Raw genomic sequence first — 18,280 nt, 5'->3', positions numbered from 1 at the left:
TATCTGACATCCGAGGCATATAGTGACACTTTTAGACAACATCAAAAATGACCTTCTGGACGATTTGACGAAGTTCCAAAAATCTCCATATACCCTTACTCTTTAGACGGGTTGACCCCTGCGCGCGATCCCTGACAATTGACCATTGCAATTCGTTTCAAGTTTAGCTTGTGTACTTTCATTTTCTTTACTTTCAGAAAAAAGCTGAAGGTCATCTGACGTTATTTTCTGTGTTGTCAAAAACATACGTATGCCTGGTGAGATTGTATAAAAATGCGCTGGCCATCCTAAGGATATTCTGATTAGATATATTCGGGTACATGTAACAGAGATATGGTCGTCGGGACAGAATATCGAATATAGCTTTTAGTCTTTATACCCTTAAAATAAAATTATATTGATCAGTTTAGGTAAGGCTTATTTTTAAGTTGCAAAACAACAATGTGTGTGACGTAGACGTAATTGGAAACTTTCACGTGTTAGTGTCAAAATAGGAACCCTAGACTGCAGGTTGTTACATTTTCTTATGACTCTCCGATACCGAAATAACTGGATACTGTTTAATTTTGTCGCATTACAACATTTCGATAGAAGATTTTGAAAGACACAATGGAAGTAAGTGGAGATTTTGATAAATAGACGTTTTTGATATTGTAAAATCGAGAAAAATGGCTTGAAATCGAATTCAGCATGCAATAACATTAACGTTTTTATCATGCAACTACTAGTACTACGCAAACTGACTCAGAGTGCCTGATTTTTTTTATATCAGGTCAAAATTAATTTCCTCCCATATTGACGGACTAGCTTTTACACCAGTTTCCTTCCAGGCTGAATTTTATTACAGAGTCCAGGTCTAATGTTGCACGACTTTTTTCTAAAAAGATTCTCTTATATCAACTAGTAATTTCCTGAACTTCGCCTGTCTCCACTTTCATCGTGCAGACAATAGTACTTAATGACGTCATTCTGTAACGTTTATCATGACATCACAATGTTAACATTGTTCGATTCTTGGAAATGCTTATAATACACTTGACACTATAGCTTGTTCTTGATTGATGCCTAATTTAAGGCATCTATATCTCATTACATGTAGGTAGAAGCAAAAGTGTTTGTGTCATTTATTACCTGGATGCCGCAGGTATATTGAAAAGCAATAAGTAGTTTAGCACATGAAGACGGGTGATTTCCTGTGATTTATTACCGATATGCGATTGGCTTATCGCATTTATGGAACGCCGTTTTTGTAATATAGCTGGCACTCTATATAAAATATAAAAGGAATTGCTTGTGACCTGAATGTCTCATTCATTATTTCATATAATTTATTCAAACTTTCAGCAATGATCAATATTGATACCTAGTTGTGCATAAGGGATTTTTTTTGAATTGCTCTTTAATTTCCTGAATTATGGTCTTGTTTTGCTCTATATTAAGTCAACGAAATCAAGCTGAAGACATGAATCACACTTTGTGATAGCTCTAGTAAAATATTTCAATAGTCTAGGAATGTAACCAGTTGAGCTAAAAGTTATGTTATACATAAAAAGTGAAATATAGTTATTTCTACTTGTAAAACATGTAGAATGGAGTAAGATTTCCTACATTAAAGCGTAATGGTATGATAAAAAATAAGCATGCCATTCACCAATAAGTTACTTTTTAGGCTGAGTGGTCACGCATACATCCATAACAATTTCTGGTCTGTATAACTTTGGCCGCAGGAAATCTTTCGACTTGTAATTATTGGAACAATGTGAAGTTAGTGATTTAGTGAAATTTTCAGTGCTTGGGACATATAGTTGCTTGAGTCAAATGTTTATAAATGTGGAAATAAAGCATATTCTGATTTGTTCAAGTGGGTGAATTCGGATTTTATGCAATTAAGAGTTTATTTTATTGCTATTTTTTAAATAAAAATATCAGTAAGTCAATAAACATTGTTGAATTCAATATGGCTGCGGTATTGTTTCGTTTAGATGTTGCAGGAGCGAATGAATTTTCAAATCCGTAAAGCATTTATTCATTTGTTTTTTGCTTCAGAAGTCATTTTTTATGAAATAAGAGTTGAGGACATATGCTGTTCTAGGCAGGTTATATGAGATTCATAATAAATAGAATAACAGACAACTGCCTTTTGATATCAATGTTATCAGGCTCGGCAGATATAGACGGAAGGGTTTCGGTGAACCTCACCCCTTCCAGCCCATATCAACCTCGACCTGATAACAATGATATCAAATGACAGTATCATATTATTCAATATGTAAATGCACGCTGTTATATTCAAATGACATCGACAATGAGCTCCTTGGATACAAGTATCACAAAAGGCACCACCGTATCGGAATAGAATAAATTAATAATAACACGTGAACAACAAAACATTTACAATGTAATAACTGTAATATATGGATGGAGCGGAGTGTATAAACACAAATAATGCTAGAAACCAATGTTACTTTGTTCCAGTGTACAATCAAACTGACTCTGGGAACAATATCATTATACCAATAACTCATTTAATTTGATAGTGTTAATACATACCTGTCAAGAGGAAAATCATGTTTATATAATAAAAAGGTTGTATGAGATACCACGCACGTACTGCAAATCCCAGTCAGTGTAAACATATACAAACATTAAAATAAATGAAGGTGAATGCCTCCAATTGTTTAACCTCTTCACTTTTCTATATATTGGCAAACAAGTCCGCTCTAAAAGATTGTCGAGATAAGATGTTTTTAATAGTTTTTAAATTTCTTTTCTTGGCCGCGGTTTGTATGGATTATAAGAATTATTCGGCGTAGTAGAGTTTTTTTCTACTTCTGAAACATGAATTGGAATTATAGAGTAAAATTTTGAAAATAGTCTTATATCCATGCTATATGCAACTCATTTATACGCTCATCTTCTACATTTTCAACAAATCCTATTACAAAAGTTATCAACCCAAGTCAACATATTATGTGTTTAAATTTGTAAACCAAAACAAAAATCGATTTTCAGGAAAGTTTGCAACAAAGTTGTGTAAAGATATTTTAACATGGAACAGAATAAATGCCAGTAACAATAAGTGATCCTTGTAAAAGCTGACTTGTTGTACCATCTTACTAGCATTCTGTCTGCCAAATTTCTAAAATGGAATGGTCCATGTTTCAATTTGAGCAACACCATTTATTATTTAAAAGGGGTATTCACTGAAAACTTACTGACTGAATAGCAAACAGTTCATAACATGATCAGCCTGTACGGACGTGCAAGCCGATCTTGGGCTGCACTGGTTGCAAAGGCATAATCATTTGCTGCCAGCCGGCCAAAGGTTAATAAGGATTTAGCATTATTCAGAAGTAACGGAAGTATCAAAAGGAGGTTGACAATGATAAATTTAGAATACTTTATCATGCTGAGATTCCCCTTTGCTATGTAAATTTTAGTTTTGAAAAAAAAACTTCAGTAAAGATTTAACGCCCTTTAGTTCAAATCCAAGACTTAAGAGTATGGACCCAGTTTCTTTAACAGAAGATACGGGCGACATACGCATTTCAGCTATTATCAAAATTTCAAAATTGTAATAAAATCTGCTTTTGTGAAAGTGCAAATAAATGCAAGTTATAGAAATTTGGAGTTTTATAAGCCAATTTGCCGAGGGGTTGCTTTTGTTTCAGATTTATTTTCGGCTGAAGGCAAATTCTGACATGCGCAGAACGACTGCACCAGATCTGTTATGAGAAGCATCATTGTCGGAGCAAGGTTTTACTTAGGACTAAACATTCCGGAACCATTCCGGAAAGTTACTCTGTTTTGACTTGAGTATGTGCAGAATGTTCAGAGTAGTCTATCAAATATAACCATGTTCTACACAAATTCACATAAAGTGATAACCACAATCTTACCAAAATTAATTGAAATTATTTGACTGGTCTTAAAACGATGAGTGTTTAAACTTAACGTTGACAATACCTGTAACTATAAATGTTTCAAAGTCAACGTTGACAACACCTAAAGTGTTCTATATTCAAGGCCAATAAAAAGCTTATGATTTTCGTATACTTGTTTCTGTCTGCTGGAGATAGTGTGACAGGAAAGGCCGTACCGGCGACAGTAACCATCAAAACAAATCAACACCCTTTACAATATTTACAAATTTATTTACATAAGATGATTATTAACAATGCATAGATGATATGAAAAAAAAACTGATTATAAGAAAGAAAAAAAAATCAAAGTTCAGTATCTCCGGATACAAAAGATCTTACAGTTCCATTCTAAAGTGACGTGTCACAGTTCTTTAATTTAATTGCGAACTTTAAGTAGCACAAACAATATCAAAACGTATCTTGAAATAAAGTCCCTTTAAACCGTGAATACGTTGATTCCGTATTGGCTCCCTATGGTGGTAGTTGATTGCATCCCTAAGCTGACTTCAGAGGATAATAAAAATCAGCGTCTTTGTGGTTTACGGCACAACCATGGGACGTAAGCTCTGCGCTGGGAATATCACATCCAGGCGAGTGAAGACAAGTGAACCTCGGGCATTGTACTTCCGGGTTATGACATCACCAGGAAAATCGTCTGGCGGAAGAAGCTAAAATATATAACATATGGTAAGCACCATAGCAAAACAAATAAGTCAGGGCATAAAACTGCTCCTTTGGGTACACCATACCTCCGTAGGCTCCAATAAATAATACGTGCTACTTATACAAAATATATGTGCTACTAAGTTCAGACGTCACGTGATTAAATTACGTCCATTATTACAAAAATTACTTACTTAGAAGACTGAAGTCAAAGTATGAAAAGATACGAAAAGCTTATGATGAAAAAATATTATAGATACGGACATGATAAACTGCAGCTATTATTTACAACTACAAATTAACAAAATTTAATATAAATCAAACGTTATATCATAGTTGGCATCCATATAATATCTAATGCCATACACTTAAACGGACATTGTATGTATATGCAATAGACTGGCACACAATTTCATATTACAATAATATATTACATACATGGTACTAGACTTGCCATATAGATTTATACATAACAATACAATGCAGTAATGGCGTTCCATAATCAACAAAATGTTTGACATAAGTTTTTGAAACAATGCTTTACAATTATCATGTTACAAATTTCAGTACAAATTTAACATCTTATATAAATGAAACATTTTAGATTCCTCTTTCGAAATAATTTACAAAAGTCTGAAAAATTTAATAAATTATCCTGATATACCGACTCTAGCAAAAATCATATGCCGAAAAGTAAATGTTACAGAATTCTGTAGAATGACCAAAAATTTACCAAATAAAAATCGTTATGCAAAAATCATACAAAAATCTAACAAATAAATTTCTTACCTCGATCGAGCATAAATTTTTAGCAAGAAAATAATTCAGACATAGATTCGTCTATAATGTCGGAAGGTGGTGTGCGCAAGGCATATTTAGTCCAGTCTATTTAAAGGGTAATGTCCCGCCAAATACTAAATTTCATGGGATTCACGGCCTATGCGTAAACTCTTGATTATTTGTATTTCCACGAAAAGTTGTGTATCAACAAGACAATTAACGTGCTGCAGTAAATACATGATTTCTATATCAGGGCCGTATATTTAAACAAGCGTCGCTGTTTACTCAGTTTTGAAATGGGCGTTTGGAAACAGTTTGCTGATACCGTAACTGCTTAAATTATCGCATGTAACTTATGCGATTTTTGTTTACGGAATCATACATATGTAACAGGAGCCAACATTATGGGCTCTGAAAGTCTCAGGTTCGATCAATTTTTTAGTTTCGGAATATATTTTGAAGAAAACAAAACAATCCATAGTTCACACTTTTTTATTGGTTATCTTTGCTTATTGTTCAAATTATACAACTCAATAATAACAATTTCTCAATTACAAATCCCTAAAAAAGTAAGCAACTAAAATTTCCTAATATAATATCTGGAGAGAGAGAGAGAGAGAGAGAGAGAGAGAGAGAGAGAGAGAGAGAGAGACTGGTTCAGGCAGGACAGTGAAAGGAGGTAAACACTTTACCTTTCGTTTCGGCGACCAAACACAGAACAAACCCACTGTTGGGCAAACCTGCCTATTTATTAAAATGTACACAATCATTATTGAAATATTAAAACTACTGACCAACCCTGCCCTGACAACTGCAGCGAAAAAGCATGAATCATGAAATATTTATGAATTAAGCTACATACTAATACTGGATAGTTTAAAGATGCAAACCAATGATTTAAAAGATGGTACAATATGCAAGCAAAACTGCAATAAAAGACCCTCAAATAGGAGGTAAACATAAGTATTTATCACCTAATTACTAATTACTAAGCTTGTGAAGTCCCAATAAGTACAGAACATCATTTAAATACGATTTAGAAAAAGTGACCATCATTATACATGTATATCAAGCAATATCAATATATGGCATGGATCTTTAAGGAGAAAATGTACCGAAAACTGGAATAGAATGCACAATTAATTTAAGGTGGCTGAATACCAGTTGAAATAAGAATATACTGACAGGTATGTGCTTGAAGATATCATTCCTGCTACACTCCCTCCACCTTAAGACCTAAATTGATAAATTTAGTTGAAAATATAATTTTGAAAAAAAAAAATAGCAGGAAAATATTCTTCAAGAAATCAATAACACTACTGTTAAAAATCCAACAAAATGTCTGGTGAAGATATCATGTATCTCTTTCAAATGTCACTGTAAAATCCGGTAGAAGTTTTACAGTCTCCAGTGGAATCACAATCTTAATAATCACTTTTGTGCTAAGTAAATCCTATGTTTTCACGGCAGTAATTTAATTAAGCACTTGTTTAAATTAAAACTGTCACATTATAACAATATAGTTCATGAATTGTCATCAAAACTTCTTGAGAGTTCACCGAAAATGAACGTCGAATGAGTGGTGAGGAATATCCACATCTATACCCTCTCGAGGTCAACATCCTGGCCTGACCCCAAGCGGACCCACTCAGGTGTAGGCGACTTTCCCACGGCCCCCGGATGTGTTTGGCGGGCCTGGCAGCATCCAAGCTAACCAGGCGAATGACATCTAGTTTTTTTTTCAGAGAAAATATAAAGTTCTAACTCGACTGGAACCTGTGGAACAATATGTATCGTGAAGTTCCACATATACCTCTGTAAGGAACGTTACTATTTCTGAAATATATAGGTGTGACAGGAAAGGCCGTACCGGCGACAGTAACCATCAGAACAAATCAACACCCTGTACAATATTTACAAATTTATTTACATAAGATGATTATTAACAATGAATAGATATGAAAAGAAAAAAAAGAACTGATTATAAGAAAGAAAAAGAAAAATTCAGTATCTCTAGATACAAAAGTTCTTATAGTCCATTCTAATCTGACGTGACACAGGTCTTTAATGTAATTGTGAACTTTAAGTAGCACAAACAAAACGTAGCTTTCTAAATTCAGTCCCTTTAAACCGTGAATACGTTGATTCCGTGTTGGCTCCCTATGGTGGTAGGTGATTGCATCCCTGAGCTGACTTCAGAGGATAACAAAAATCATCGTCTTTGCGGTTTACGGCACAACCATGGGACGAAAGCTCTGCGCTGGGAATATCACATCCAGGCGAGTGAAGACAAGTGAACCTCGGGCATTGTACTTCCGGGTTATGACATCACCAGGAAAATCGTCTGGCGGAAGAAGCTAAAATATATAACATATGGTAAGCACCATAGCAAAACAAATAAGTCAGGGCATAAAACTGCTCCTTTGGGTACACCATACCTCCGTAGGCTCCCATAAATAATACGTGCTACTTATACAAAACATACGTGCTACTAAGTTCAAACGTCACATGATTAAAATACGTCACTTATTACTTCCATTATTACAAAGATTACTTACTTAAAAGACTAAAGTTAAAGTATGAAAAAGATATGAAAAGTATATGATGAAACATTATAGATACGGACATGATAAACTGCAGCTATTATTTACAACTACAAATTAACAAAATTCAATATAAATCAAACGTTATATCATAGTTGGCATCCATATAATATCAAATGCCATACACTACAACGGACATTAATTAGATGTGCTATAGACTGGCACACAATTACAAATTACAATAATATATTACATACATGGTACTAGACTTGCCATATAGATTTATACATAACAATACAATGCAGTAATGGCGTTCCATAATTAACAAAAATGTTTGACATAAGTTTTTGAAACAAAGTACTTTATAAATATCATGTTACAAATTTCAGTACAAATTTTACATCTTATATAAACGAAACATTTTAGATTCCTCTTTCCAAATAATTTACAAAAGTCTGAAAAATTTAATAAATTATCCTGACATACCGAAACTGGCCAATATCATATGCCGAAACGTAAATGTTACAGAATTCTGTAGAATGAACAAAAATTTACCAAATAAAAATCATAATGCAAAAATCATACAAAAATCTAACAAATAAATTTCTTACCTCGATCGAGCATAAATTTCTAGCAAGAAAATAATTCAGACATAGATTCGTCTATAAAGTCGGAAGGTGGTGTGCGCAAGGCATATCTAGTCCAGTCTATTTAAAGGATAATGTCCCGCCAAATACTAAATTTCATGGGATTCACGGTTAAGCCGTGAGCTCCGACTATTTGTGTTTCCACGGGATTCACGATATAGCCGGGGAATCTAACTACTTTGGCGCGAATTTAAATTGACAATTTGAGGCCCATTATAGTGGTTTTGGGGATAAAAACATAAATTACTGAAGTTTATAAAATATCAACTTTCTTATTACTGAACAGAATTTAATGAAATTTACATGGAAATTTAAGTTATGAAATACAGAAAAACATGAGAGGTATTTCATGCGTGAAATCTGACATTTACCTCAATAACTCAAAAATTTACAAAAAGATGATGCAATACCTGCATTTACAATACATATAAAATAAGGCCCGTATGTCAATTTGTGACAATAGGTGGTCATAACCTTTGAGAAAATAGCATGAATGGTTATACGATTAATAAAATGGTCTAGAAGTACAAGACAGTTGTACAAATCAAAAGGTTATGATCCTGATTAACTGGATATAATGAAATACAATGATGTTCCAACAAACTGTCTCAGTCCGGTTAGACAAAATTTTCTGATAAATCCTATCGTCGAAATTTATTCTAAATTTCTAGGCTCATATTTGAAGAGTCAGATCATGCAACTGTTACAAACGGATTTTTTTTCCCAATAATTCTAGATGATTAAACAGGTGATCTTCTTCAAAGAAAATCAAAATACCACCATTATCCTCTATTCAGAAAGTCTGCATAGTCCTACTTGCATTAAAGTATATTGAATTTAATTATAAGAAAATAAAGTAAAGGCTTTCCCTTAAACCATCTCTCTCGAAGATTATGACAATGAATGCCATAGCCATTTTGTATATTTCCGTCTTAAATTAAAACAAATAATGCAAGAACAGAACATTAGAATAGCGCAACACCAAAACTGTGAAACAATTTAACAAAACATCCCAGCCCGGTTAAATAAAGTTTTCTGGGATAAACTCCATCGAAGGGATATATCGTAGGTTCATTATTGAAGAGTCAGACCATACAATTAATATAAAATAAAGGTTGGCCAAAACTTTAAATCATCAAATAAGTGGTCTTCTTAAAATTGAATTAATTAACAGCATTTAGTCAAATTAATAACCAGTTAAGGTAAAACACCAAACATGCACTGTAAATTGCAAAAAAAAAAATAATAGACCATCTTATTACAAGATATACTATAAGATGTTCATCAAGGCAATGTGAAGTTATTAAAGAAGGTTTTTTTTTCTTAAAAAACACCCAACAGTTTTGATGGTACAATTATAGATCTTTCTTCCCTCAAAAAATATTATCTACTTAATATATATACTCTAGCAAGAGAAAGTAAAGGCCTTCCCTTGAACCATCTCTCTCTCTTCCTTCCCCCAAATTTTCCAAGAAATAGGGTTGTTCGAAAAAATGAAGGTGAATATAATTTATGTAATTTAAGCTGAACATTCCCGCCTATTTACAGATAGAGAGGTATGAGCATACCTTTATTTTATTAAGACGTAATTAGGACCATATTTATTCAAATTCAACATGACATGGAACAAATAGCAAATTTTTTTTTTTTAAGCTGAAGATTCTTGCCTATTTACAAATTGAGAGGTATTTATCCAGACATAAATATGAGCATTTCTAATCAACATTGCATTTAACATAGTACAAAGGGCATATGAGAAATATATTACATTTATAAATATATGTTAAATTACATTTTGGTTGAGTGAAGCATTACGCACGTCCCCACAAAATGTAACAGAAAATGCAAAACAGGGATTTATGTATTATTACATAACACAACGCAACAGCGATTGGTTGGATTATGGAATACGGTCAAAATCAACAGTTTCACTGTTAAATTTATATACATGTTCAGTGAAAATAATCAATAATACATAATGTACTTGTCCTTAAAATCAAACTTGAGCATAAGGCAACATATATGTATAACTTTTGGACATAACAGCATCAGATAAACAATACAGCATATGTGGTATAATAAGATTTTTCAATACTGTATGTCGTTATGAAGTACCCGCCATAACTGTTTCTTCACACAACAATAGCTATTTACAATATTATTCTATATCATGGTGAAAATATAACTTTAGGCTTCACTCTCCTACCAGTTTTGGTTACGTACGGTGTAGTTACTACCGGTTGTTGGACATGATTTTCATCAGTACTTGTACCTAGAATTTCCTCGACTTCATCGTCGCGACTTTTAACATTTGGGTACAAAAATTCAGCTTCACCTGAATTGGACTCAATTTCGACCGATTCTTGGTCATACGTTTGAGTACCCTGGTATGGCTTTAAATGATCTACGTGAACAGTGACTTGTTTTTTCGTGGTCACATTTTCAATGGTGTAGGTAACATCTGTTACCTTTTTCAGTACTATATATGGACCTGTCCACCCTAATCCTAGTTTGGTATTTGCAACTGGAGGGTACCATCTCCAAACTAATTGAGCTTCTGAATATTGTCTAGGCTTAAGACCCTTTTCATATGCCTTCTTTTGCCTTGAGGCTGCCACTTTTAAATTTTGAAATGCAACATCATAGGAAGCTTCGATAGACTGCCTCATCCATTCTACATATTGACGTAGGACACATTATGTCCTTTGTGTCAGGACAATCACCAAACATTACATCTATTGGATAAGTTATATCCCGACCTAACATGAGCCTATTTGGACTGAACTTAGTACTTACTTAATATGAGCCGCGCCATGAGAAAACCAACATAGTGGATTTGCGACCAGCATGGATCCAGACCAGCCTGCGCGGATGTCAGGATCTATGCTGTTCGCTTTCTAAGCCTATTGCAATTAGAGAAACCGTTAGCAAACAGCCTGGATCCTGACCAGACTGGGCGGATGCGCAGGATGGTCTGGATCCATGCTGGTCGCAAAACCACTATGTTGGTTTTCTCATGGCGCGGCTCATATATGAGCTATTCAGAAATAAATTAAAAAAAAACAACTAAAAATGAAATTGATGGTTTCTAAGCATATTGTTATTCATATGAAGAAGCTGGTTTGAACATAATTTGTTTGATTTAGTTTGTATGGAAGGCCACACCATGCTTACTACGAAATCTTTCCGTGCATACCAAATGATAAATGTCATAATTATATCTTAAATCAACGCTTATTGATAAAATGGTAAATGCCAAATGTTAAAGACATGCTTATTGTCAAATTCTTTATATTAATGGGTAAAAGATCTGTATCCTTATATGTGCAGCTTTTATAATGAATGTACGGAATGCATTATGCTTATTGCTGAATGCAAAAATGTTATTCCAACTGCTAAATATTTAATTTCAAATACCAACTGTCAAGTGGGAATTTTTAAATGATGGCTGGTGGATGATGTCTATTGTGTTTCGGTCGTAAACATAGGTTCATGTTCGTAAACTATGGTTCACACTTAAACGTACATGTAAACTTAGAATAATTACTGAAATCTATAGTTCAATCGAGAAACCTAGTTTATTGATCGTAAAACATGCGTTCAAGAATGTAAACTATGGCTTACGCCCATTATCCTACATGTATATTTTCGCTCGAAAATATAGGTTGGTATTCAATAATCCTTGTTTTTCGACCAAGAACGTAATTATTTGACATTTCCATAAACTAGGTTTCTTCAACAAAACTATGATTTTCGGTCGTTATCCTGTGTTCCCAAGCATGAACCTATGTTAATTGTTGTTAACCCATGTTCACGGTGGTTAACGTAGGTTCATGTTCATAAGCCATAGACTATGGTCCATCGATCCGCTTGTTAACATAGGTTCACGCTTGTAAATATAGATGACCGTACACATAGGATAACAACCAAAATTTGTTGTTCAAATGGGAAACTCAGTTTATCAAACGTAAACTAAGGTTTACAGTCAATATATTAGGATAATAAAATCCACTATGATTTTCGGGCGTGAACATGGGTTTACAGATGTGAACCTATGTTTACGACCATGAACCATAGTGTACAGACGTTAACCTATGTTTACCAACATGAACCTATGTTTACGACCGTGAACTTGGATATACGCGCCTGAACCTAGATTTACGTTCGATAAACTAGGTTTCTCAAACAAAACTATGATTTTCGGTCGTAAACAAAGGGTCATGTTCGTAAACTATGGTTCATGCTCATGATCCAAGGTTCATGCCTATGGCACGCCAATTGTCCAATAATTACATGGCAAGGTTCACGGTCGAAAAACTAGGATTAAAGATCGATAAACTAGGTTTTTCGAATACTAACCTATTGTTCACGGCAAGCTAATTATTACATAATTACGTTCTTGGTTGAAAAACTAGGATTATCGAATACTAACCTTAGAATATTTTCGAGCGAAAACATAGGATAACGGGCGTAAACTTTAATTTACGCTTATGGCACACCAATTGTCCAGTTATTATGGGAACCCTAGTTCACGATCATAAAACTAGGATTAACGATCGATTAACCAGGTTTTTCAAACGTAAACCCAGGTTTTTCGAATACTAACCTATATTTTCAAGTGAAAACATAGGATAACGCCTTGAACCATAGTTCACGCTCATAAATGTAGGTTCACGATTGTAAACCCAAGTTCACGGTCGTAAACATAGGTTCACATTCGTAAACTATGGTTTACGAGCGTGAACCGGGGTTTATGAGCGTAAACATAGGATAACGATAGTAAACATTGGATAACGACCGAAACTCATAGTGCAATCGAGAAACCTAGTTTATTGAACGTAAATCATGGTTTACAGTTGGTATATTAGGATTAAAGAATCAACAATGAATTTCGGGCGTGAACATGAGTTTATGGCCATGAACCTATGTTTACGACCGTGAACAATAGTTTACGGACGTGAAACTATATTCAAACGTTATCCTAAAGAATCAACAATGAATTTCGGGCGTGAACATGAGTTTATGGCCATGAACCTATGTTTACGACCGTGAACCATAGTTTACGGACGTGAAACTATATTCAAACGTGAACCTATGTTTACGAACGTGTTTTTGGGTATACGAGCGCGAACTTATCGAACGTAAAACCAGGTTTTTCGAATACTAGCCTATTTTTTCGAGCAAAAACATAGGATAACGTTATAAATCATAGTTCACGCTCGTAAACATAGGTTCACGTTCGTAAACCCAAGTTTACGGTGGTAAATATAGGATAACGACCGAAATCCATAGTTCAATCGAGAAACCTAGTTTATCGAACGTAAACCATGGTTTACGATTGATATACTATAGGATTATCAAATCAACTATCAATTTCAGTTGTAAATCTATGTGAACGGTCGTGTACCTATGTTTACGAGGGTGAACATAGCTTTACGAGCGTGAACCTAGGTTAACTGCCGTAAACCATAGTTTACGGACATGAACCTATATTTACGTGTGTGATCGTAGGTTTACGGGCGTGAACCTATGTTTACGAGCGTGAAACTAGACTTCTCGAACAAAGCTATGATTTTCGGTTGTAAACCTAGGTTCACGTTTGTAAACTATGGTTCACGCTCGTGAACCAAGATTTAAACATGTAAACCAAGGTTTATGCTCGTAAACTTAGGATAATGACCGAAATGTATTGTTCAATCGAGAAACCTAGTGTATCGAACGTAAATATGGGTTCAAGAAGGTAAACTATGGTTTACGACCGTTAGCCTGTGTTTTCGCTCGTAAATATAGGTAAATATTTGATAATCTTAGTTTTTCGACCAATAACATAATGATTGGATAATTGGCTTGCCGTGAACCATAGTTTACGGACATAAACCTATCTTTATGAGCGAAAACCTATGTTTACGAGCTTGAACATGGGCGCGAACCTATGAGTAACCTATGGTTTACATAGTTATCCTAGGTTTTCGCTCGAAAATGTAGGTTAGTATACGAAAAACCTGGTTTTACGTTCGAAAAACCTGGTTTATTGATCGTTAATCTTAGCTTTTTGTCTGTGAACCTGGTTTCACCTAATTATTGGACAATTGGCGTCACGCCCGTGAACAAAGGATAACAACCGAAAATCATAGTTTTGTTCGAGAAACCTAGTTTCACAAGGGTAAACCCAGGTTCACTTTTGTTAACTGTGGTTTACGCTCGTTAATCCAAGTTCACCGTCGTAAACATAGGTTCTCTCTCGTAAACATATGGTTCACGGCAAGCCAATTATCCAATAATTACGTTCTTGGTCGAAAAAGTAGGATTATCGAATACTCACCTGTATTTTCGAGTGAAAAAATATGAAAAACAGAGTAAATCTTAGTTTATGCCTTTGACCCCATGTATATGTTCGTTAAACTAGGTTTTCGACTGAGCAAGAACCTATGTTTACGGGCGTTAACCTCGGTTCACGAGCGTGAACAATAGTTTACGAACGTGAACCTATGTTTATGACCGAAAATCATAGTTTTGTTCGAAAAACCTAGTTTATTGAACGTAAACATAGGTTCACGCCCGTCTACCAGACACATAGCCACTTCTATAAACAAATGTGTAACCAATTGCTGCTGTTGAAACAGATGTGCCGCAAAGCTGACAAGTGTGTTGTCGGGGCAACTCCATATTGATATACTATTATTTAGGTGTTAGAAACAAAAATAGAAATAAACTTACTTTTGATAGTTCAAAGCCTTGCATGTCGCCGTAGAAAACCCTTCATCTGTTCATGGCGAGTCTACTTTCTCGAAGTTTCTGTTTCAATTTGAATATATTTGATCCGACAGAAGGGTCAGTTGCAGAGATAAAGCAACTGAAAACTTCGGCTTATTTTTACATAATCGGTACGTCACCAATATCGCTTGAGATAAACATTTATTACAATTTAGAATTGATTATGTACCTGAAGCTGAGAAGGCTACATTTTTCACCCCTAATATCGCGAAATCAAATGACATTCACTTCAAATACCGATAGGCATAAAGCGAAATAAATTGTACACGAACACAATATACTTTAAATTTCTATCTTTACTTTCTATGCTACAAAGAAATGATAGTTTTCCCAAATAAAACAAAGAAATGTTTCTATGCAGAAACTAGTTTCTATGCAGAAACTATGTCAACTTTGACATTTCAGAATGAGTTATTTCCCTTGGTCCAGTTTATAAATAGCTTTTATTGTGGACGAAAACATAAAAAAACCCATTAATTTCAGACAGATACAACATGCACAATTATGTTTAAAGTGCTTTTATCTGAAAAACTACAATTGAATCGTACTGAATTGAATACGCCATCTTGTTTTCTGATTTAAGAAGTTTCTTAAAAGATAAGACAGGGTGTTAGGTGACTTAACTTTAAGCAAAAAATTGACCCTACTTAAGTTATTTCTTACGTATCTTAAGTTTAAGATGTTTTATGAAAAGACTTAAGTTTTTGACTAAGACTTAAGCTGAAATCACCACAACCTTAAGTAAAATCTTCAACTTAGGTCAAAACTTATACTTAAGATGCTTTATGAATACGGCCTCTGGAGTAATGTCCTATTTAGACGTTCTATCATCCCATCAGATTTTGGATTGTAAGGAGTCGTCCTAACTTTCTGAATATCTAACAATTTACACATGTGTTGAAACAGACGAGATTCAAACTCACGCCCTTGATCTGTGTGAATATAAGAAGGAACCCCAAACCTACATATGAATTCTGTAACCAATTTGTCAGCAACAGATAACGCAGTATGATCTTTCAAAGCATAAGCATCCGAGTATTTTGTGAAATAATCACCAACTACCATGATATATTGATTTTCGTCCCGAGTCATAGGGAGAGGTCCTAATATGTCTATTGCAGTGCGATCTAAGGGTCGGGTCGAAATATCTTGTTTCAGTGGTGCTTTTCCTTAGCCAGGACCAGGTTTTCGTCTTAAACAGAGGTCACAATTATGGCACCTTGTCTGTATGTTTGATGTCATACCTGGCCAGTAAAACCTCTGTTGTATGCTTTTCAAGGTACGATCTCTGCCAAGATGTGCTGCTATGCGACTTTGGTGCAGTTGAGTGAAGATTTCAGATCGAACAGATGCTGGTGCAACAATCTGACATGAGTTTTGATCTTCAATAGTCATATTATGCCTTTTCCGGTACAAGATGCCCTCATTTACCACCAGGGTCTCCCATAAACTCCAAAGGGTTCTTATACTAGGGTCAGGGAGATTGACTGCCTCTCTAGGAGGCTTTGTGTGGTACTCAGATTTAAGCTCTAGTATTGTCAAGATTGCAGGGTCTTCTTTCTAAATCTCCTGTAAATCTGCTTTAGACTAGCTCATCATCCAATTAAACAGTCACCTCTTTCTCGACTTTTGCTCCTACTATTACTTCGCCTGATAGTGTGAGTAAGACCTTCAATCAATTTAGCAAGGTCATTCAAGGTAACTGAGTCAGCTCTGTTAGTGTGAGTACTAGATGATGGAGAGATAAGCTCTGAGACTGAATTGATTTGACTATCATCCTCAAAACGAGGTTTTCTTAAGACGCCCTGGGACCCTTCAAAAGCCTCGAATTCAACAGCTAAAGCAATAGCGCTATCTATTGTAGTGGGATGTCGGTACTGTACATGACTACGGACTATGGGCGAGATAGACCATTTATGAATTGATCAATTACAAATATCTCTCTAGCATCTAAACTAACACCTGGGAAGGCTTGTAAACACAGTCTTTGTAGAGCGTAATCAAAATCTGAGGCATTTTCATGCCTTTTCTGCTTCCTATTTCTGAATTCGCAACGAAAGGCGGTTTCACGTTCTATTGAATTGAATCTAAGGCCCAAAGTGTCTCTAACAGTTGCATAAGTCTGAGTCTTTTCGTGATCATGTATATTATGGTATTATCTTCACACATTCTTGAACTACATTTGACTGAGTCTGGTAAGTTGACAGGAAGGATTTGACCCATTTGGTCATTTATGGGTTGACACCAAGGCGTTGTAATTTATAAATTTACCTAATATAATCGACCTTATCAAACGCTTTGGAAAAGTCCATGACAACAACATCTATTTGTTGAGCCTGTTCAGTGTTATTGTAAAGTTAATCAGCTAAGTCTCACAACTATGACCTGCCCTAAGCCGTGCTGGAACTGGCTAAGTAGATTATGCTTATCAAAATAAGTCATAAGATTGGAAACAACAAGATGTTCAAGGAGTTTAGAAGCAATGCAAGTTAAAGAAAATGTATGGTAGTTACTGGGTTTTGACTTTAGACCCTATTTTAAATACGGGGGCTACGGTGGCTTTTTTCAGTCACTGGGTACAAGGCCATATTAAAGAGATAACCTATATACAGTAAACCTCACTTATAAGGAACTCGGATATAAGGAACACTCGGTTATAAGGAACAGTTTTCAATTCCCCGATCTAATTCCTTCTTTATTTAATGTAAAAATCCTCGGTTATAGGGAACTCGGTTATAAGGAACACTCGGTTATAAGGAACACTTTTTCCAGGCCCAAAGTACGAAATGCAATGAAAAACCCCTCGGTTATAGCGAACAGACATAAAGAATAAAAATTATTGAAAACCGGAAATAAATATGAGAATCGCTGATGACGTGAGAGCAACGTCGGCACTATCACGCGCTTTCATGCACATGAATAAACAAATTATTTTATTTCTGTGAATAGC

Source organism: Mercenaria mercenaria, unplaced genomic scaffold, assembly GCF_021730395.1.
Source record: "Mercenaria mercenaria strain notata unplaced genomic scaffold, MADL_Memer_1 contig_2988, whole genome shotgun sequence".
NCBI lineage: Eukaryota > Metazoa > Mollusca > Bivalvia > Venerida > Veneridae > Mercenaria > Mercenaria mercenaria.
This window is presented reverse-complemented; position numbering follows the sequence as displayed.